Genomic DNA, 22,657 nt, shown 5'->3' with positions numbered 1-22,657 from the left:
TAAATACAAACAAGAAATCAGCACCATTATCTAACATAAACACAGGTAAATTCCATTACCTCTGGAGGTTAAAAGCCTATTTGAAAAGAATAGTCCAGCTGATCATTTCTAACCAAATCCATAAATTCTTTGGTGGCCACAAAGAATACTGATTTAAGTTGCTAAAGAAAATCTAGCTTCCAATGTAACAGGTAACCACAACAATTTCATTACTGGAACAATAGGTATCCAAAGGTGGGGGTGAGAAAGGGAGAAGGAGGAGGAGAGACTAGCCTCTTCATTCATTGGCTAAAAACACTAAAAGGTAGGGAATCATAACAATGACTGGCATTTGGGGGTGACAAATCTAGCCAACTTGACAAAGAGAATGATTGAGTGACATGCCCATTAGCTGAAGAAGGAACTTACTTGGTCATATTTAAGTCCTTTTTAACTTCCCAGTTAAAAACTACATAGTGGGGTCCCATAGTAATGAGGCTTCAATTTTACCTTTCCCAGACCTCAACAATGGCCTCAACAATGCACAACTTTTTGAAGAATGTCGGTGTCACAGCAAGACAGAGCCACCTGTCTTCTGGGCTGCACAATACCACTTCTTAAATATAGCTGGTGGGTTGCAAATGGATTTTAATTTGTTTATGGGTTCTGAGATACAAGCCTGATCAATACTGAATAGAACACACTAGCATGCTGCTGTAAATCAGAAGAAATACAATGAAGGTGAGAAATAATTCTTGATCAGCAACAATAAAATATGAATACCATTAGGTGTGCTGACACAAATCTTTAGTGCAAGCTATGAATGGCCCCAAATATTGTCAATTTCCTTCAAGTCAATGGAGCAACACTGAATTCAAAATCACTCGGCCCAGCTATTGTTTTCACCTCCTATGAATGCTGTTGATTGATTCAAAATTCAATTTCTGCATGCTGCTTTACAATTATGCAATGCAGTATAGCCCTGCCCTGCCCTTCTGGTCATGTCTTAAAGCACAATTCTAAGGATGTCTACTTTCTTAAGAGTAAGTATGCAGAATGCTGAAGTCCAGATTACTGAAAATGTTGCATATAGAGAGAAATCTATTTCTGCCTAGTGATGCTGATTCACTACCCTCATTCAGAGAAGATGCAAGGTATTCTTTCATGCAAATTTATTCATGTTAAAACCTTTCTGGAATTCAACAATATTTATACAGCCCCCTTTTTAGTATGCATATTGTCACTCACACAATTCCCACCCCCTCTGGATCAATTCATGTAACATTACAGCTGACCTTATTAAAACTGCTGCTGCACCACTTATTTACACTCTCCCCAAAATGTATCCCCCTTAACAGAATTTTCAGGCCGTACTTAAAAAGCATGAATCAGTACTAATTGCTTCATATTTAGCAGCTGAGAAAACCACAGCATGGACAAAGGTCTCCAGCAAACATCTGTGTAGGTCTCGGTGTGATGTAAGCTTAGTCACCCAAACAATTCCAGAGAGTTAACATGATACAATGAAAACTCACCATGCAGAGAACTGAACTACAGTCATCTGCTTGACAGCTATCCAAACATTGCATGTATTGAGCACAAAGGAAGTCACAGCATTAAAATGGATCAGTAGGCTGTACAGACATAAGCAATACAGTGTAGCTGCCCATTTGTTTTACATCCAAGGCTGGCTGTGCATGAGCACCAGCATCTGCACTTGCTTTCAACTCTGGAATATTTGTTTCTGTGTTCTAATATTTAGACTTCCAAAAAGCCTAAACAGACACCTGGTCTCCTCCTGCTGCACTTATTCCTATAGGCACGACTGCTACTTCCTGTGCTCTGACGTGTTCTGAATATGCATAGCTGTAAAAAAACAAAACTTACTTTATTTTTTATAGCATATCCTTCTTCTCTCCAAAAATAAACCCGAAGTGGCTCGCAAAAATCAAAATCAAATGAAGTACCAAAAATACAGCTGCACAACAATAAAAAATGTGGATACTAGGAACAGGTGCAAGGGCAATAAGGGCTATAGCTATGGACAGAAGGAAGTAGCACCAGAAAAACTAGACAAGAACACTTCGGCCTTTTTCAGTTAAACAGTTCAAGTCATTTTCTGTCTGACCTGAAGTCACATCCAAAGCCCTAGAAAGCCTTATAACTGATGCAGCATGCAAATTAGAAGGGAAGTTAAACTTCTTCTCTGAAGTCATAATCCAACACAGCCTATAAAATGCCTCATACTTATTTGAGCCAAAGAAAGACAAGCGATAAAAGAGGTGTAGATGAGATTGGCAAAAAGAGGTATGAGTGAAATTAGCAATATCAATTAAGAAGAACTGAGTTTTTGGAAGAGATGTGTTACACTCAGGGAGGGGGTATCTAGGGGACTCCGAGGGGCTTTCCCCCTGAAATTTTCAAGGAGGGGACTGGGCCCCCTTGATATCCCATGGTGACATGCACACAACATACCTGAAAGCCGTGCAACGTGCTCATGTCATGCACACACACTGCACAGCATGCACATGACACATCAGCATGTTGCGCAGCGCCAACCTCCTCAATTGCAGGGGCAAGCCAGGGTGATTTGCTACAGTTCTCACAGTTTATCCTGATTTCTATCCAGAGTTCTGGATGACCAGTATTTGTGAAACACATAAGAAAGAAGCTCCCCAACTCACCAAAATATATTCTGAATATTAGTCAGAGTTGGACAAAATGGGGTTCCATACAAAGAACAAATATTTAGGTTCATAAAAGAAGAATGCTCTACCAGAAGGTATCTTTTAACCATCACAATTTAATATGCTGTTAAGATTCAATCAACTGATTCACCTTGAGCTTGCAAATCTTGCACTTGTTGTTGTTTAGTCATTTAGTCGTGTCTGACTCTTCGTGACCCCATGGACCAGAGCACGCCAGGCACTCCTATCTTCCACTGCCTCCTGCAGCTTGGTCAAACTCATGCTGGTAGCTTCGATAACACTGTTCAACCATCTTGTCCTCTGTCGTCCCCTTCTCCTTGTTCCCTCAATCTTTCCCAACATCAGGGTCTTTTCCAGGGAGTCATCTCTTCTCATGAGGTGGCCAAAGTATTGGAGCCTCAGCTTCATGATCTGTCCTTCCAGTGAGCACTCAGGGCTGATTTCCTTAAAAATGGATATGTTTGATCTTCTTGCAGTCCATGGGACTCTCAAGAGTCTCCTCCAGCACCATAATTCAAAAGCATCAATTCTTCGGCGATCAGCTTTCTTTATGGTCCAGCTCTCTCTTCCATACATCACTACTGGGAAAACCATGGCTTTAACTATACGGGCCTTTGTGGGCAAGGTGATGTCATTGCTTTTCTCCCAAGAAGCAGGCGTCTTTTAATTTCATGACTGCTGCCACCATCCGCAGTGATCATGGAACCCAAGAAAGTAAAATCTCTCACTGCCTCCATTTCTTCCCCTTCTATTTGCCAGGAGGTGATGGGACCAGAAACTTGCACTAACATGGTTTATTTGGAGATATGGTGGTGGTGATACCTTTATTATGACAAGAAACACTGATGAAACTATGTTTGGGGACTTAGCAATGCAGATGAGAATTAAGAGGCTGAAAACTGTCCTTCTGCTCATGTCCCAATGCTCTCATGCTTTTACCCTCCAGCTCCAGTTTCCATTCCTGGGCAACCTCATTCAAAAGAGCCAACTCCTAGGGGCTGAGGAGCCTTCACCCCTTGAGGGGGCCACCCCCCCAAACTGATAGGCATTGCCATTCCAATGGTGTACCTGCACTGTGTCATGTGATTGATTATGCAGGGGCGAGGCTTACTTGTCCCCCTCAAATATTTTATTCAAGTTGGCACCCCTGGGCTCATTCCATTGTTCTATCTAGTGAATTACTTTGAAGAGCTGCCCCCAATCAAAGCCGCAGAAGAGGTATCAGTACCCTGCTGGGGACTGCTGAGCCCTGGTGGGACCCCATGGAGCATGCAGCTGAAGTTTTAAGGTGAGTTTCAAAGCCACCAACTTTCCCAACCATCTCAACTAACTCTTATATGCAGTTGTACCTTGATTCTCAAACGCCTTGGTACTCGTATGTTTTGGCTCCTGAACACTGAAAACCGGGAAGTGAGTGTTCTGGTTTTCAAATGTTCTTTGGAACCCGAATGTCCTGCAGGCAATCAGAAGCTGTGCCTTGGTTTTCGAACGTTTTCAGAATTCAAACAGACTTCCGGAACAGATTATGCTTGAGAACCAAAGTACAGCTGTATAATGTAACTTTTAAAATAAGTGACAAAGCTTCTCTCTCCCCCCTCCCATCTCTCTTACACTGTGAGTCTGATTGTCTGAGGATTTATTTTTTTACTGATCTGGAATCTATTCTGGAAGTGGAGTAATTAATACAATAATCTCAGGCCAGTGGTGCATAAACTTTCTCCACTCAATTATTTTTGTGCCTGTTACAGTATATCAATTGTAATGCACTATGTGAGATGCTATATGGTTTTAAATTGCATTTATATTGCTGCTTTTTTTGTATATTGTATTTTAGGGAAATTTGAATTCCATAGAATATGATAGATATGCCATCTCCTGTCATCATCAACAATTTTACAAGCACATCATGGACCACCTGAATGAAGTTCACAAACCATGGGTGGTCCACAGAGCACACTTTGGGAACCCCTGCCTTGGGCAAAGCAACTGAGAAGCATCTTTGTTGTTTTACATCAAGGGTTCCTTTGAAGGGTTTCCCCCAGGATAAGTTGGTGAATTCAGATTTCTTCAGAAACTAACAGAGCCATGCCTCAACTTTCAGGGAAATAGCTTGTCTCATTTCTGAGCCAATCTAATGTGATCCAAAAGGAGCTCTCTAGTTAGGGCCAAGCAGCGGCATGGGAATCGAAATTGTCCAGGCTGGCCTTACTGGTTCCCTATGGCAGAGTAAGGTGACAAAAAAAATTAAATGAAATGTTTGCCTTTTCAGTTTTCTCTCTGTTGTTCCTTTTCCACATGCTGATTTTCTCCAACAAGTCAGCTCATTTTTCTCTCTCTGGTCTGCCTCTTTGAATATTCATGGGACTGGTTTTTAAAAAATCTCTTTTAAGTTCATTTTCTTTGTTTAATTTCCTCTCATAGACATAGGAGACAGAGCATGTTAAAGAAAAAACAGAATCCTGTGTTTAATCACTTCACAATACTAAAATGACTAGATGGCATTTTGTTTGAACAAATACAGCAGCATTAATCATCTGAAATTTTTAATATATCTACTATACAAAGTTCAGTTTCACAAATGTTATATCCCAGTATACACTTATGTTCCAGCAGTAAGAACAGGCAATTGAATCTCTCACTTGTATTTGTATTACTTGGGATTGGAGGCAAGCTTCCATGGTCTGGCCTTACTGATGCTTTTTTAAAAAAAGATATTAGGATAAAATATTATCCAGCATGCCATTATATCTTTGGAAATAAAGCAGACAAAGTATTCACTGGTTAATTTATATGGGATTTGTATAATTATCAATGTAGATTTGTTTCAACTGGATTTAATTTGTGTGGCCCATCTGCTGACATCTACTTTTTAGAGAAATCAATTTTTCCAAAGCAGGAAGACAGAGTTAGTTACATGTTTCTTCCTCTGAATAGTTCTTGAGCCTGCAGTTCCTCGATTTATTAACTTGTTTACATTTAGCAACCTGAAAGATTACATTTCTCAGTTATGTGGATACTAATAAAAGCTCAGAAGCCTGACCATTTGAATACAAAAGTGCAAAACCAGAAGGTCATAAGTGCCATATATATTTCTCAGCTCAACTGATCATATACAGACTTGGAAGCTTAAATAATAATAATAATAATAATAATAATAATAATAATAATAATAATAATTTGTTATTTGTACCCCGCCCATCTGGCTGGGTTTCCCCAGCCACTCTGGGCGGCTTCCAACAAAGATGAAAAATACACTAAAATGTCACATATTAAAAACTTCCCTGAACAGGGCTGCCTTCAGATGTCTTCTGAATGTCAGGTAGTTGTTTATCGCTTTGACATCTGATGGGAGGGTGTTCCACAGGGCGGGCACCACTACCAAGAAGGCCCTCTGCCTGGTTCCCTGTAACTTGGTCTCTCGCAGTGAGGAGACGCTCCTTCAGATATCCTGGACCGAGGCCGTTTAGGGCTTTAAAGGTCAGCACCAACACTTTGAATTGTGCTCGGAAACGCACTGGGAGCCAATGTAGGTCTTTCAAGACCGGTGTTATATGGTCTCGGCGGCCGCTCCCAGTCACCAATCTAGCTGCCGCATTCTGGATTAGTTGTAGTTTCCGGGTCACCTTCAAAGGTAGCCCCACGTAGAGCGCATTGCAGTAGTCCAAGCGGGAGATAACCAGAGCATGCGCCACTCTGGCGAGACAGTCTGTAGGCAGATAGGGTCTCAGCCTACGTACCAGATGGAGCTGGCAAACAGCTGCCCTGGATACAGATTTGACCTGTGCCTCCATGGACAGCTGTGAGTCCAAAATGACTCCCAGGCTGCGCACCTGGTCCTTCAGGGGCACAGTTACCCCATTCAGGACCAGGGAATCCTCCACACCTGCCCACCTCCTTTCCCCCCAAAACAGTACTCTGTCTTGTCAGGATTCAACCTCAATCTGTTAGCCGCCATCCATCCTCCAACCGCCTCCAGACACTCACACAGGACCTTCATCGCCTTCACTGGTTCTGATTAAAAGCCACAAGCGTTTTGCCAAAAATAAGGGTGGGGTCAAAATGACCCTTTATTGAACCCCAAAGTTGAGGGTGTCATATATTTTGCAATTATTAACCAAGCTATTCTTCGAGCACAAGCACAACTCTAAAAATGCAGCCAACCTTGTATACAGGAAAAAGTACCGTATGTTTAAAATACAATACATTGTACTATAAGCTATCTAGCTCTAACTACAGCTGCTCTGTGGCTGCCTGCTGCATTAGCCAATGGTGCCATGTTGATATGCAGATGCTACCACAAACAGGACCTAGTTTTTTTCACACTGCTGCAAACCACCATAAAACATAACACACATATTGGCCAGGAGCCATTCCATACAGCAGTTATTGTGAATTCAGACTTGAAAGCATATTGGCCAAATGCAAAATAGAAATTGCTTAGTTTGGACCTGAAGAGCAGCTAGCTTGCAGTTCCTATAAGAGGAACTTTTGGGAAGCACTGGTGGAGAGGAATGAGAGTACGTGTCCTTTCACCACAGAAAGACTATTGCCAGCTCAGTAAACGTATGAACTGGGTGACTTAAAAAACAAATTTATAAGAGTTATCACAAGGCATGAAGTTAGGAAATACAGAAGCTCAGAGCTCAAGAACTAAACAAAAAGGAAAAAGCAAGCAAGCAAGCAAGAATGAATTACTTAAAATAAATAAAGCAGATGTAAGGGACTCATTATTTGGCTTTTTCTCAGATCTGTAAAACAGACTGCCATAATCAAGATGCTTAACCTCACAACATGCATCTTTTTCACATTTAGCTGACGTGGTAAAGTCACCCATGCATTAAGATCGAACCTTTAGATGAAAGATATTGCATTTCCCCATCATGTATAAACCCATTAGGTTCTGTTCTATAATAATAAAATTCCTATCATAATCATTTTTTTCTCTTGAAATGTAATTTCAATGCATGGCATATTCCCCTAGAGCAACCAAGCCAAAGCTGTGCGTCTATTTTAGTTATTTTTTGTCAGAGCATTTACCTTTGTGTTATTTTGATAGGAAGGTTCATTTTAGATTAAGCTGATAATCACAAACACTTGTCAACTGTAATCAATCTGTTGGAAATGCAAACAGAATGTAATGTCTCAAAGTTTTCTGGCAAACAGAAATAAAGAGTGATTTCTGTATCTTTGAGAAGTGATAATCTAGACAAAGAAGTTATGGGAAGGTTCTTACTGACTTGCTTTTCATAATGGCAGCCTCAGTGCATTGAGAACAAGCAGCCTAGGAACACTGGCAGGGGCAGTTGCAGTCCAGCACAGCTGCAGAAGGACTGAGGATCCTCCGCTGCATGACTGATAGGGTCTTCAGCCTTGGCTAGTCATGGAGGTTTCCTGCCAAAAGTTCAAATTCGAGATGGCCGATCGGGGATGGTTTGGGGGGGGGCATAGTGTTTGGAGACAGACCTATGGGAGCCTGTTTCCACTCAGGTATGCCTCTTTGCCATATATCCCGCCTGCCCATTCTGTATATCTGTGCACTCTCAGGAGGTAAGCGGAGACTGCTGTTGCATGATCATGCTGTGGAATTAATCAGTTGCTGTACTTGGGGCAAGGGAGGAATTTGCCTGCATATAAATTGGGCCTATCTGGGGGTTTTGCCTACCTCATAGCAACTGTCACAGCTTTCGGAGGAAAAGCTGTGGATCCTTAGCTAAATTGGAACAAAGGTTAGAGTACCCCAGTAAAGGGTCCGTGGGGATAGTTCTGTCTGAAGGCTCAGACAGGGGCTAATGGGTCATAACACTCTTCCAAGTGGTGGCCTGGCAGGTTTGCGCCATTTGATCTATGTCAGGGGGGAAATCCTTTAAAAAGCAGGATTGATCCTAATGGAGCAATCAACCAACAACTGGATAGGACTGATTCAGGAGACATACCCGCTGCCTATACCAAAGTCTACATACATCTGTAATCAGTGGCGTAGGAAGGCGGTGGAGAGGGCGGTCCGCCCTGGGTGCCACTCTGGTGACAAGATGGCCCCTGCCTCCCCACAGCTGTAGAGCAGTTGTATGGTAAGCGTGCAGGTCACATGCGCAGTCCGTATGGGCTGCGCCGCCCCGGGTGTCGGAGAGGTTTCCTCCGCCACTGTCTGTAATCAATAAAAGTTGGGGTCATTTCATTCCCAGGTCATTACTGATACCTTCACACCTCCAAACCCTGGTGAACCTGGGCTCACTGAGCCTGTGTCTGCAAATGCCTCTTATTTTATTACACAAGACCTATTTAAAAGGGAAGCTGAAAAAATGCAAAATCTGAAATATAGTTTGTGGTAAGAGACAGATATAACACTGCCGATCTGTAAGCCAGGGTCTGCAAATTAGAAGCAACCTTCCAAAACATACACGTCACCCTGCAACATTTTGTTTGCTTTAATCATGGCACTACACCAATGCTTACTTCAGAGTCAACAAATTTGCCACATTCATCATATACAATTTTAATCTGAAATGTGATAAAACATTTGAGTGGAAATGCTTTGCAAATAATTGTTAGCATCTGTCTGTCTCAACACACCTCTGGGGGTGAAGTCAAAGCGCTGGAGAAACACGGCACCTGCTGTGGCTGCAAAGACCAGTAACTCATAACTGTGGTCTCCTGCATTGTTTTTGCTGTGTTAGCAGCACTGAAGTGACCACTCTGGGGCATGAGCCTGGACAATGTCTTTGGAGGTCCTGGTCTTTGGATGTGGTCCAATAGAAAGCAGAGCAATATGTTTGGCACCAGCTTGCCAAAAGGAACTTGAAAGAAACTTTGGAAGTAAGCTTTAGTTCTACTGATGTTGCTAGAGGAGATTTCTCAACCTTGGGTCTCCATATGTTGCTGGCCTACAGCTCCCATCATTGCAAACTAGCAATATCAGTGGTCAGGGATGATGGGAGTTGCAGTCCAACAATAGCTGGGGACCCAAGGTTGAGAAAGGGTGTACTAGATTAAAGGCCACCGTGCATTTTGGAAACTGCAAATGAAAGAAACACACTAATATTTTGAAAATTGTAATTATAAATAATAAATACATAATGGCAAATTTAAGAGTAGATTGTGCAGTTTTTGCTGCAACACCAAAACAAGGTCCTGCGTGACCAAGGTATTTAATGTAGCATGAGAATTCTTAACCTACAGGTGGTAAGTAGTATATTTGGTAAAGGAAGGGATGATAAATTATGCACTCACTCATCTCTCTTTCTTGGTGATGTTAGTTTGCCCTGGAACAGAATCATTTAATTTTTGCATAGTGGGAAGCAATGTCCAAGGTTCAATATCAAATTACTTTGCATCACCAGATTTGCAGCTGATCGTTTTAAAATGGACAAATCATAGTTTGAAACGTATTTTAACAATGCCCTTTTCCTTTATCAAAATGAAAGCTTGCCAGATATCATGTGAGAACACTGAACTTCACAGATGACATATGCATAGATATCTCTGAAGCAATAGAAAAAGTACTAATGAATCAAGTCAAGTGCAATAAGGAACTTAGTATAAACTGAAATTTAGGCTGACAAGGTGGCATAACATTGCAATTGATTTTCTCTCTCTCCCTTCAATTCCAACTAGGATAGGTTTTGAAAAGGAAATCATAACTTTAACACGTTAGAAAATTTGTCTCCCAGAAAGCTGTTCGATTATGAACAATTTCACTCCTTTAAGGTTTGCAGTATCCAAGGAGTACCTGAAATCTTGAGTACTTTCCGAAACATTTTGAGTACTTTCTGAAACATCTTAAGGATATTTGTGAAACTACAGTAAAACTTGCTGCTGGGGCACTATGGTTGGCCAAGGCTAAATGGTATGTATTGATATGAGTTTCTGGGTGCCAGACACCCTAAATTCCTGGATTAAGTAAATGCCAGACTTTAATCTATGTTTAGAGTGTTAAAACTGGATAAGCCAGGCCAGGTCCCTGTGTCAGGAAATCACATGGGAGACAAGCCATTAAGAAACACAAAGGGAAGTTAATGAGCCATTAGGAAAGCCAAAAAGAGAGGATTCTGTGCCAGATAGAAAATGGGAGCCCCCCCCCCTCAACTCAAAGTTTAGGTAAGAAGACAAAGCAGAGTTTAAAAGTAGTTTCAGAGTTAGCTGTCAGGTGACCCAGGGGAAAGTGTTTGCAATCTGAAAAAGTCAGCCAGCTGCAGAGAGTCACAGCCATGGTTAGTGTCTCTCTGAATCCATGGCTGCAGCTATGGGAGAAGCAAGACCCTCTTGAGAGTATCAATACTGTACGTGTCTCTATCACCAGCTCAGGTTGTATATATGTGTAAATAAACCATATATCATAAAGACACTACATTTTCTGCTGTGCCTCATTCCCAAAAGAAAACACAAACCCTGGGAAGGCATGCCTGGAATCCCTGGAACCTTGCACTGCACAGAACCTGGGGTGGAGTGCAATAGTATCTATCTACTATATATGTCTTTGGAAACATGAAAGCACTTCAAAAGTTACAGAAAACATCTAGTCAACCCACAACTGAAACACTGAGTTCCAAAACTGTGCAGTAACAAGACAGCTCTATGTGTTTCATTTGCATAGATCAAGGGTGGCTAACCTGTGCCTCCACCCTCATACTTTTTGGAGTCAAACTGACATCAGCCCCATCCAGCATGACCAACAAACAGTCAAGGATGATGGGAGCTGTGGACCAGGAAGACCAGAAAGGCCACAGGTTAGTCACCCCGGCACAGATTGATAGTGATGTAAAATATATCACTAGGTAACAGCATCATCTGAAATTTTCTGTAATGAATGGAAAGTATGGAGCAGAACCAATAAATGTGGTTCGGTTTCCAATAAATGTGTACAGTTTGCTTCCCCTCCCTTTTCTCCTTGTTTGCAAATGACATCCAAAATGGATTGGAGGCAGTGATGGACAAGAACTGCAGATAGAAAAGTATGATGATGAGATAGAAAAGTATGATGATGATGATGATGATGATGAAGAAGAAGAGGAGGAGGAGGAGTTTGGATTTGATATCCTGCCTTTCACTCCCTTTAAGGAGTCTCAAAGCGGCTAACATTCTCCTTCCCCTTCCTCCCCCACAACAAACACTCTGTGAGGTGAGTGGGGCTGAGAGACTTCAAAGAAGTGTGACTGGCCCAAGGTCACCCAGCAGCTGCATGTGGAGGAGCGGAGACGCGAACCCGGTTCCCCAGATTACGAGACTAGCGCTCTTAACCACTACACCACACTGGCTCTCTTGGACCTCTTGGCTGTTCTTTGCACTCAGTCTGCTATCAGGTCCATCAGATATTCTGATGGGATTTACCAACTAGACAGATCACAAACTATAGCTTGAGAAGAAATTGCTTTACAGTACTACACTTGTAGCCTGCCCTTCCTCCAATAAAACCAACCAATTATTTACCTGCCCCTGTAAATCCTGTATCTATTGCTTCTCAGGTTATGGATGCCAATCTCCATGGGCAACCATGTGGTGGGAGTATAAGGACACCTTCAAATGACAAAGGAACAACTATGATCAGGCTATAGATCATGGGCAATGAGGTGAGAGCTTAAACGCTATCCTGTGTTTGGATGACACACTAAGTTGAAGCTTGCTAAGCTAAAAGAACCAGGGAGAAGCAAAGTAGGTAAGAGCTCATCTCTGCAAGCCAGGAGATTTATGCAGTTGGAGAACTCTGTGGAAACAAATGATCAATGCACAGGCAGCTTCTCATAGCTGTTGTTGTTGTTTAGTCATTTAGTCGTGTCCGACTCTTCATGACCCCATGGGCCAGAGCACGCCAGGCACTCCTGTCTTCCACTGCCGCCCGCAATTTGGTCAGACTCATGTTTGTAGCTTTGAGAACACTGTCCAACCATCTCGTCCTCTGTCGTCCCCTTCTCCTTGTGCCCTCCGTCTTTCCCAACATCAGGGTCTTTTCCACGGAGTCTTCTCTTCTCATGAGGTGGCCAAAGTATTGGAGCCTCAGCTTCACGATCTGTCCTTCCAGTGAGCACTCAGGGCTGATTTCCTTCAGAATGGATAGGTTTGATCTTCTTGCAGTCCATGGGACTCTCAAGAGTCTCCTCCAGCACCATAATTCAAAAGCATCAATTCTTCGGCGATCAGCTTTCTTTATGGTCCAGCTCTCACTTCCATACATCACTACTGGGAAAACCATGGCTTTAACTATACGGGCCTTTGTGGGCAAGGTGATGTCTCTGCTTTTTAAGATACTGTCTAGGTTTGTCATTGCTTTTCTCCCAAGAAGCATGTGTCTTTTACTTTCGTGACTGCTGTCACAGCTACAACCCCCAAAACACACTTTCTGTACCTTCTATACCTTTGGATTTGGCAAATGTATTACTTCCCCATTTGTAGCACAGTAGCCAACATTTACATGACAGCAGACAGGCAAATAGAACATGTATGGTCATAGTGCTCTCAATGGGGGCAAAGAGAGTCTCAAATTGATCTCTCTCAGGGGGAGAGAGCTGTGAGTTACATGGGCCAGCCAGAGTGCCCAGAGGGAAAGGCCAGAACTGTCTGACATTTAAGGCTGCTCCATCCCCTCCATCCCCTGTTCCCTCTCTTTGTGCCTTGCAATACCCACCCTCCCTCTATAGTGTGAGCTTTGCCTAGCTGCCTTTTTTCTGGGGCTGAGTAGGAATTTTGGGGGAACCCCTGATTATCAATGTGGACTCCCTGTTTTCACAGACTTCACATTGTAGGGCACCTTGTATTAATCTGGCAAAATTTGGCTGTTTGGCATGCAGTGCAGGCAGGTAAAATCTTAATTCACTGCCAACCTTAGGCATTATGAGGATAAAGGGAAGTCTTCAGTCATCAATAGTCTGATGCTTTGGTGTGCCATTAGGTCCTGACCTGCACACCATGGTAAACAATGGACAGCAGGGCCCAGGTATAGTGGTACCTCGGGTTACATACGCTTCAGGTTACATACGCTTCAGGTTACAGACTCCGCTAACCCAGAAATAATACCTCGGGTTAAGAACTTTGCTTCAGGATGAGAACAGAAATTGAGCAGCAGCGGCGTGGTGGCAGCAGGAGGCCCCATTACCTAAAGTGGTGCTTCAGGTTAAGAACAATTTCAGGTTAAGAACGGACCTCCGGAACGAATTAAGTACTTAACCCAAGGTACCACTGTACACAGGCTGGACTTTAATTATCGAAGTTTCACTTAGCAAGGTGAAACTTCTCCCAATCCTTGGCTGGGGGCAAATAATTTGGTAGCTCACATGCCTGGAGGATGAGAGATACGTTCCTCACATGTAATCATTGATTCCTCTGCCTGCATTTAGTTAGTTGGCTAACCAGCAAATCTTCTAATTTATTGTATTTTATAAAACATAAGCTTTTTTAAAACCACCCAACATGTTGTCTTGAGTCTTCTTTCTCGGTATGGGGGCGAAATGCTAGCATGTTCCTTTAAAATCAGAAGAATTTGAATTAATTTATTACGGTCATAGACCAGAAAAAACAACAACGATAATTTACAAGGGGAGTAATGGTGTCAATTAAAAATTGTAAAGAACAAGAACTGTGTTTTTGTTGCAGGTCTCGTCCCAAAACAATTAAACACAGAGTACACCAGACATTGGTAGTGAGCCTATATAACCTTTTCATCACAACAAAGATATAGTAAGCATTTGAATAGATTTTCTTATCTTGAATATAATGCTAACGTTGTTAAACTATAAAACAGATTTAAAACATACAGATTCATCTTTGCCTCAAAGAGAATTCTGAGACTATTAGAAAATGTTTTACTGAGCATTCAAAAGTTTAAAAGCTTAGACTTTTTTTAAAAAAAGGCTGCTCCTTTTTATGGATATTATTTTGTGTGAAGAATGTTCTGAGACTCAAGATACATTACTATGTAATGGCTGTATGATTTCACAGAGAGAAGACAAAGGAATAGTTTAAATATGCTTGCTTCAATATCCACACACAATTTATCTACTGTTTATTATGTATGCAGCTAATCTATGCTTAGCAATTCCATTTACCAAACGAAGCTTAAGCATTCCAGTAGACACAAACCTTTACATCACCATTGTTTCAAATGACTGTCTTACGCCCTACTGACTCATTTGAAGGCTTGCTTCCTGAATAGTGCATGAATGGGTTTGCAAAATGGTTCAGGCTTTATTAACAGTAGCTTAATAAACATGAGACATGATAATAAAATGACACTTAGTTTTGTAAAATGAATCGAGCACAGTATTGTCATTTGCTACTTACTGCCATAAGCAAATTGAGAAACTGAAAAATTGAGCCTCAATTCATTTTCCTAAGCAATATCAGCATACCATTTTACAAAAACATCCACATCTTTGATATCAAGATTGGGCTTTCAATCATGCTAAATCAGTTTTAAGCTCCACTAAGTGGCATTTGACATAATGATGCTTGTAACTGCCAATTGAGAGGAAAAAGCTATACAATCTATTATGCAAATGGCAGCATCTGATCCTGAAATGTTGGCAAACCAAAGCAAAGAATATCAAAAAGAACTATCAAGAGCACTGGATATACGATGAACTTCGACTGATGATTCTCCAAGGGTAAAATGATAGTTGCCTTAATCAGACACATTCACAATGCAACAAAGCAAAATGAGTACACCATTGTATTCTGTGGGACTTTCCTCCAAGTAAATATACATATAACAAGATTGCATAGCTTGTATATTTTCATTTATTTGTCTCATATTTTATAATGATAGAAATTTGATAAAAATAATATATCAGCGTACTTTTGAGATATGGCAAGCAGATTTGATTTGAGCTCCTTTACAGCCATTAAAATATGTGTGCTGTAACACACCTCCTTTGCATCTATTTACAAATGCCTTTTAAATCTACCCTGGTGACATGAACATAACTTGTCAAATAAACACAACATGGGCATAGTCCTACTTGGATGCTGCACACTCAGCTCTGAGCCAGCAAAGCTCTCAATTTTTGAGCCTTAGCCTAATGGTAGAACACAGGGTTTGCATGCAGATGGTCTCAGGTTAAATTCCTAGCACCTCCGGGCAGCACTAGGAAACACTTCTGTCTGAAATCCTGTAAAGCTTGACATAAAATAGCTTGCAAAATGCTGTGCTGTCTTACATTTTTCTCGACAGAGAATTGCATATGTCACAAGTTCCTTTCATGTGTGTGCTATTTTTCCTAGAGAAAGAGGTACCGGAGCTCACCATGAATGCCTCCCTTGTTCTCTTATTATGGCAATGGAGCCCACCTGAGAGGTGCCAGAACTGAGTGCCAGTTGAAAAAAAAGCCTTGGGTGCACCACACAACCACTGGTGAAAATGCTGCACCGCTGGCCTGCCCAGATTCCCACATTGTTGTAGACATATGCAGTTAAGAAACCTATGCATGAGGAGCTGATCAAACACAGGTTTTCATGTGGGCAGGAGCCTTTCCTGATTCCTCAATCAAGAAGGCTTAAATGTGCACTCAATCTTTCTGGCCAGCTTTCCACAACTTAGTGCCTTCCAGATACTTTGAACTAAGATTCCTATCCACCTTGGTCAACAAGGTTGATTGTCAAGGATGATGGGGCATGCAATCCAAACATTTGTAAGGAACTACGTTGAGAAATGTTGTTCCAGCAGTCCATATGCACAGGTTCAATGAATCACCGAGCATTTGGTCTAATCCTTCCTCTTGGGGATATAAAATTACCAGGCAGCCAGGCCTGATGACATTAGGGTTATGAAATGGAGAGATCACAAATGGGCTGTATAACAGTGATGTTTGCTACAAAGTAAGAAGTCTGAGAGAAGACAAACTAAAGCAGCCCTTGATTTTTAAACTGGCACATCTAATGTAACGCAATCATTTATTCTAAGCAACATCCCCAAGTTGCTTTTCTGAATCTACAGTACCTATTGTTTTGGCTGTGGGTCAAAGATTTGCCGTTACTTCATCCAAGAACATAGTTAACCAACTTCTGGCATCAATCTGTGAGGGTCAGCAAAGGAGCATAGTCTGCTACAGCCACAGCTGTCACATTGAACTTGTACAAAATACCTCTCATACTGTAATCATTGAAATGTAAGGCACAAAAGTAATACATAACAAGTTCAGTGCTTATGCCAAGCATATAAGAGTAATACTTTTTTTGTCAAGCTTAAGTATTGTTCTGCTGTCCACTGAAGTACTACTTTCAATCAATCAATCAATCAATCAATCAATCAATCATGCTTTTGCATTTTAAAAGTCAGATTCTTATATAAAACATTCTAAATACGAACACACAGAGGCAAGTAATGAAAGCTCAAAAGGGTAGTGGTAAAGATACATAGGCCCTGCCTTGTAATGTACTGAACGGAATGGGGAAGCAGCGGGAAATCTATGCATGCAAGTATCATCTGTGTTTTGGTGCATCACCAAGAATTAGAAAAAAGGATATGATTATGCAAATAGTAACAGGCTTGGTTATAAAGCTCGTTTAAGCATCTCTCTCATGAGGGTCTCTGATTAGAACCCTTCCAGTTCTCCCTTATAAATGAAAAACACATTCCAACCCTGATGCAAAAATGACCCAGCTTCCAGCACTGTGTTGTTCCTTGTATTAAAGAACAAAGCTAGGAACTTGTAAGCAAATGACAAATGTTTTATTTTGCTTTAATACTAAAGAATTCCATCATGATTAATCTTTCAGCTTCTGCTGTTCCATACCCCTTTGCTCCTTGTTCCTTAAAGGAGCTTCACTCGCAAACACCACACTCAGAGAAAGGAATGCAAGGGGACTTCGTGCACAGAGCCCTGTGCATCTGGCTTTGGAAATCTTCCCGAGCACGTGCACACACACAGTGTGGATGCCAAACGCCATAAACAGACATTTTGCTACCAACATTTTAATGATGAACAATTATTCCAAATCCTGTATCGGTGAAAAGCCACATGAAATTTTTGTTGTTCCTTTTCTATGCCAGCATCATAAAAATATTTCTACAAGATTAATAATAATAATAAAAAAACCCGAACAGATGGATGCAGTTCCTGGTTGTGTGGGCCAGGCTGTTACTTCGGTTAAATTAGAGAAATACCAGTACTTTGTCAACTTGGTTGGTTGTTGGATGTTGATGATAATACCAAAAGGAAAAAAATTCAGAGACAATGCTGCTGGGAACAAAAAATAATCCTGCAACATAAATAAATGAATAAGAAATGCACACACTCTACCACTGGCCTCCTTGTACTGTAATAAAGTACCGTATTTTTCAGTGTCTAAGACTAGGTTTTTCCCCTTTAAAATGTCAAAAATTAGGGGGTGCCTTATACACAGATACATCTCCCCCCTATTTTCTTAAATCTGAGTCCCCCAAAATAGGGGACGTCTTATACATGAGGGCATCTTATAGAGGGGAAAATACAGTGTATCTCCACTGATATTCTAATGATTGGGAATCCCTCTGTAAATGAAATGGAAAAACAAAGCCTCTTTCACTGTGGCATGATGGGAAAAAACTTTCAAAAAATTGGAGGTCAAGTTTTGGGCACAGTACTAGTATTTGCAACATGCGGGGGGGAGGCGGAAATGTACATTTTATTAATTATGCTTGGTTTTGACCCATACCTCACCCAATTTTTTTTATAGGAATCCACCCCCTGAACTTCTGAGCTGTCACTTTATTTCTTTAAAAATTAGTAAGTCATGCGACATACAGAGTCATCACTTTGGAGATAAGGAAAAGGCGACAATAGGTATAATAACCATTTCTAGAACTACACAGCTTTTCAAATAAAACTGAAGTGTCATCTAAAGCCAGTTCTTGGTTAATACATTGAACAGTAAAGCAAGCATAAACTATATTTTCCTATTAACAATTAATGGTCATTTGAACATAAGTGATGAAGGGCTGTTCAAGAGGAACTCGGTCTTTTATTTGAAGTTTTGAGGAATGTTGTTGAATGGAAAACTTTCGAGTAATTATAGAAAGATCTTGGCTATGGGGAAATATGTAATATGGCATTATATTAAATCCTGTGTATATTTTAATTTTGTTCCAGATAATTATGAAAAAACAAAGTCTCACTGGAGCTGAAAGACTCTTTTATGGAAGCACCCCTTGCCTTATGGAAGCATTTATCTCAGAAGGGGAAGAAAAGCTATCTCAGATTCTGGAGAAAAGTAGCGGCAATTCCCTCCAGTTAAGAGCATGCTATACTCAAAACACATTATGCGCAATAGTGACTTGTAGTGAGTCCTTGAAGACCTTGTCCCTGCCCATTTTCACCTGAACTAGAAGAGCATAGCCCTTTCTTTCTCTAGCCACAAAAGAAGCTACTGCAGCTAGAGGTGATATCCACAGGCATCTGGGTGATGCACTAGATGGGTCATTGGTCTGATCCAGAGGGCTCTTTTTATATTATTAGGTGCCTAGCTATTAATATGAACATTAGTCAGTTTGCTAATGTGGGTTTATAATACTATTTTTGTGGAAATTATGTACCGTATTTTTCGCCCTATAGGACGCACCGTCTCATAAGGCGCACCTAGTTTTTTTGGGGGGGGAAATAAAGGGAAAAAAATATTTTCCCCCCAGGTGCGGGGCTGGGGCGGGGGAGGCCCGCCCGAGGTTCCCCCGACCCCAGCCCCCAAACAGGCATCTCTCTGCAAGCCGTGGGAGCCCAGCACTGGCTCCCGCTGCTTGCGGAGATGTCCGTGAAGCCTGGACGTGCTGAGCTCAGCCGCGCAGGCTTCAGCATGCAGGCCACTCTCCGCAAGCAGCGGGAGTGCTCCCGCTGCTTGCGGAGAGGTCCACGAAGCCTGGAGAGCGAGAGGAGTCGGTGTGCACCGACCCTTCTCGCTCTCCAGGCTTCACCGAAAGCCTGCATTCGCCCCATAGGACGCACACACATTTCCCCTTCATTTTTGGAGGGGAAAAAGTGCGTCCTATAGGGCGAAAAATACGGTATTTATGACTATAGTTTTGATGTACCTACAATATATTTTGAGAAACGCTTGCAAAAATGAAACATATGAAAGACAAAAAAATGAGAACCAATCTCAATAATCTAAAGTGTTTTGCCTTTATTAAAAATAGAAATACTCTTCAGCTTCCTGAAACTGGTCCTCCTTTTTTATCCTCACTGTTCTTAAGAGCTGCTTTCAGCAGTTTTTCTTTAAAATAAATCTGATGATGATAATGATGGTAGTGATGCTTCCATAAATATTATTTTTGTCCTCTACCACAGGTTGAGTTTGCATCAGTTGTTGCTCCCCTCATTTCCCTGCTTCCCCACAGTGTATAAAAGCCAGATTATAAAAACCATATACTACTCTAGTACATGAATATTTTGATCAAGTGTAACAACGTCATGACCCTCTGTAAAAGCAATTAATTTCTTTAATCTCAAAGCCATCCTAAGGCTCAGTGCCTTCTGCTTAACGTCACCTTTATGTGACGTGCTCCAGGCTATACGAAAGATGTGAACACCATATTTGAAAATGTTTCCAATACTTCTCAAGTAAAATCGGCATAGGAAAGATATGTATTTTTTATGCTCCTAAATTGAACTGGGTCTTCTCTTATCATCCATTAAGTTCCATGGGGTGTTGATATTTATTGCTTCTAACCATATGTTTAAATCAGACTATGCTTTCCCACCTTTTTTACACTTTCATGGGATGTCACTGTGTTTAAAGACAATGACTTAAGCCACAGCAGCACAGGAACTTGCAACAGAACACTGCTGCTATCACTTTACACCTACATTTTAGGGACAGTTTAGAATAAAATCATGCTTCCCTTCAGGTTCATGTCCTCAGAGCTAAATTTCCTTTCCCTACCCCTTTGCCCAAAAGGATTCTTCCAGTGCTGAAAGCAACTGCTGGCAAGATAGACATCACATTTTTTCCCTAAAATAAAATAAAATAACTGCAAGGGTTTTGCCACTTAGTGACAATGCAGAAGCAGGGCATTCTCAATAACAGCACCCATTCTATGAGACAGTTTCCTCTGTCAAGTCATTCTTGGGGCAAAGATAGTCATGGCCTTTAAATGCTTCTTTTAAAGTTACATTTATTGTATGGCTCTCAATAATTAATTCTATATTTTTGTATATGGCTCTATTTTATTTGTGCTATATAATTTTGTTCAGTGCTTTATCTAGTTTTTAGGGAATTTTATTAAATGCTACTGTTGTTATATACCTTATTTAATTAATATTTATTTATTTATTGGGTTTATTATGCAATTAGAACCCATTTCCCTTTTATGCTTCTCTCTCTCTTATCATATATTTTTGTGGGTGTCAAAAACTAATGTATCCTGAAGCCAGAGAAAAAGCTTTGCCAGAGGAAAGATGATCAGTACATAGAATTCCCACTTAGAAATATCACAGGTCTCCCAGGGCAAAAGTGTAGAGCAAAACGAAAAATCTTTGCCATATGCTAAGGGAAGGGACAGCATATTTTAACTTCCCTTACTTCAGCCTAATAGGCAAAAAACAACAACCCAAAAAGCAAAACACTTCAAAACTCAGTATCAGAATTTGCAGACTTCAAGTATCGCTACTGAACTTTTCAGTCATAATAAATCTCGATACTTTAACCTGTTGGCAGCTTCTTTTATGCTATTGATTGCCTCCTGGGTCTACCAGCTGTACTAATTTAAATTCTCTAATACCTAAGCATTTTAGCAACAATGCCTAGCATTAATTAATGTGAAATACTCAGCTGTACCCAACTTTCATCTGTCTGCATCTACAATGCTATCAAATAAATGGAAAGATCAAGGCGTAACGTTTGCTACTTGGGAAGCGGGGGGCGGGGAGAAAACCCAGTTTAATTTGGCTAGAAAGGACAGGGAAGGGGGAAAGCTAAGTTTGGTCCAAGTGGGAGGAGCACCTGCTGGAAACTGGCAGGACCATAAAAGGGCCACCAGGATTTTTCTTGACAGAAAATTCTCCCTGGCAAAGCTCCAAAGGATGGATAAAGGTGTAACCACCAGGTAACCTGCAGCTCCCAAGAAGCTTGACTGGAAAAAATTAAGCCTCTGAAGCAGAGGAAACTAGAGATCACTCTTTAAATCCTAAATTTTATTCATTTCTCACTTTTAAGATATACTTTCCTTTATTTTTCTCTCTATAATGACCGAGGAAAAGCAACAGGCAAAGCAGCTATGGAAAAGGACAAGGTAGTCATTTATAGTGTGTAAAACGAAAAACAATAATCATATGTCATGGAAATGCAAGCTATTCGCCTAAGGTCACATATTATCTTAATTTTAAATACTGACTCAATGGTAAATGTTTAGCTATGAACAACACTATATTACAGATCAGGGCTAAAAGATGAAATGGGTAGACTTTCTTTTGATGCATCTTTTTGCATAAATAAAAACAATTAGTTTAAATGCTGAAATGAAATACAGGAAACAAGTTGTTGTTTAGTCGTTTAGTCGTGTCCGACTCTTTGTGACCCCATGGACCAGAGCACGCCAGGCACTCCTTTTTTTTTTTAAATAATTTTTATTAATTTTCCAATTTTTAAAATAAAACAGCAACATCATATAACCATCGATAAGATCAAACAGATACACAAAATATAATTTCTTAACCTCATTTTCTTAACCCTCCTTTCTCGGACTTCCCCGTACCTCACCCTTTTTGCATCCTTGTTTTACAATTTTTCAGCAACCCTTTTTACCAATCAAATTAAAACTTATTATCTTTCTCAATTCCACCTTAAATCATCAAATAGTTTCAGCTGTAATTCTGCATCTTCCTTCCCCTTGACATTTTAGCACTCCTCAATTTTATAACAATCCTTAAGATATACTTTAAATTTCTTCCAATCTTCCTCCACCGTCTCCTTCTCTTGGTCACAGATTCTGCCAGTCATTTCTGCCAGTCCCATAAAGTCAATCACTTTCGTCTGCCATTCTTCCAGTGTGGGTAGTTCTTGTGTCCACGCCAGGCACT

The 22,657-nt window shown here is 40.9% G+C and overlaps 1 protein-coding gene across 1 annotated transcript in view; it reads right to left on the bottom strand.

The window, feature by feature from the left end:
* The window catches only part of SPOCK1 (SPARC (osteonectin), cwcv and kazal like domains proteoglycan 1), a 410,736-nt gene that overhangs the window by 342,283 nt on the left and 45,796 nt on the right, over positions 1–22,657 (bottom strand).

The sequence above is a fragment of the Podarcis gaigeae genome (genome assembly GCF_964106915.1).
Source record: "Podarcis gaigeae genome assembly, chromosome: 2".
In the NCBI taxonomy this organism is placed as follows: domain Eukaryota; kingdom Metazoa; phylum Chordata; class Lepidosauria; order Squamata; family Lacertidae; genus Podarcis; species Podarcis gaigeae.
This window is presented reverse-complemented; position numbering and strand designations above follow the sequence as displayed.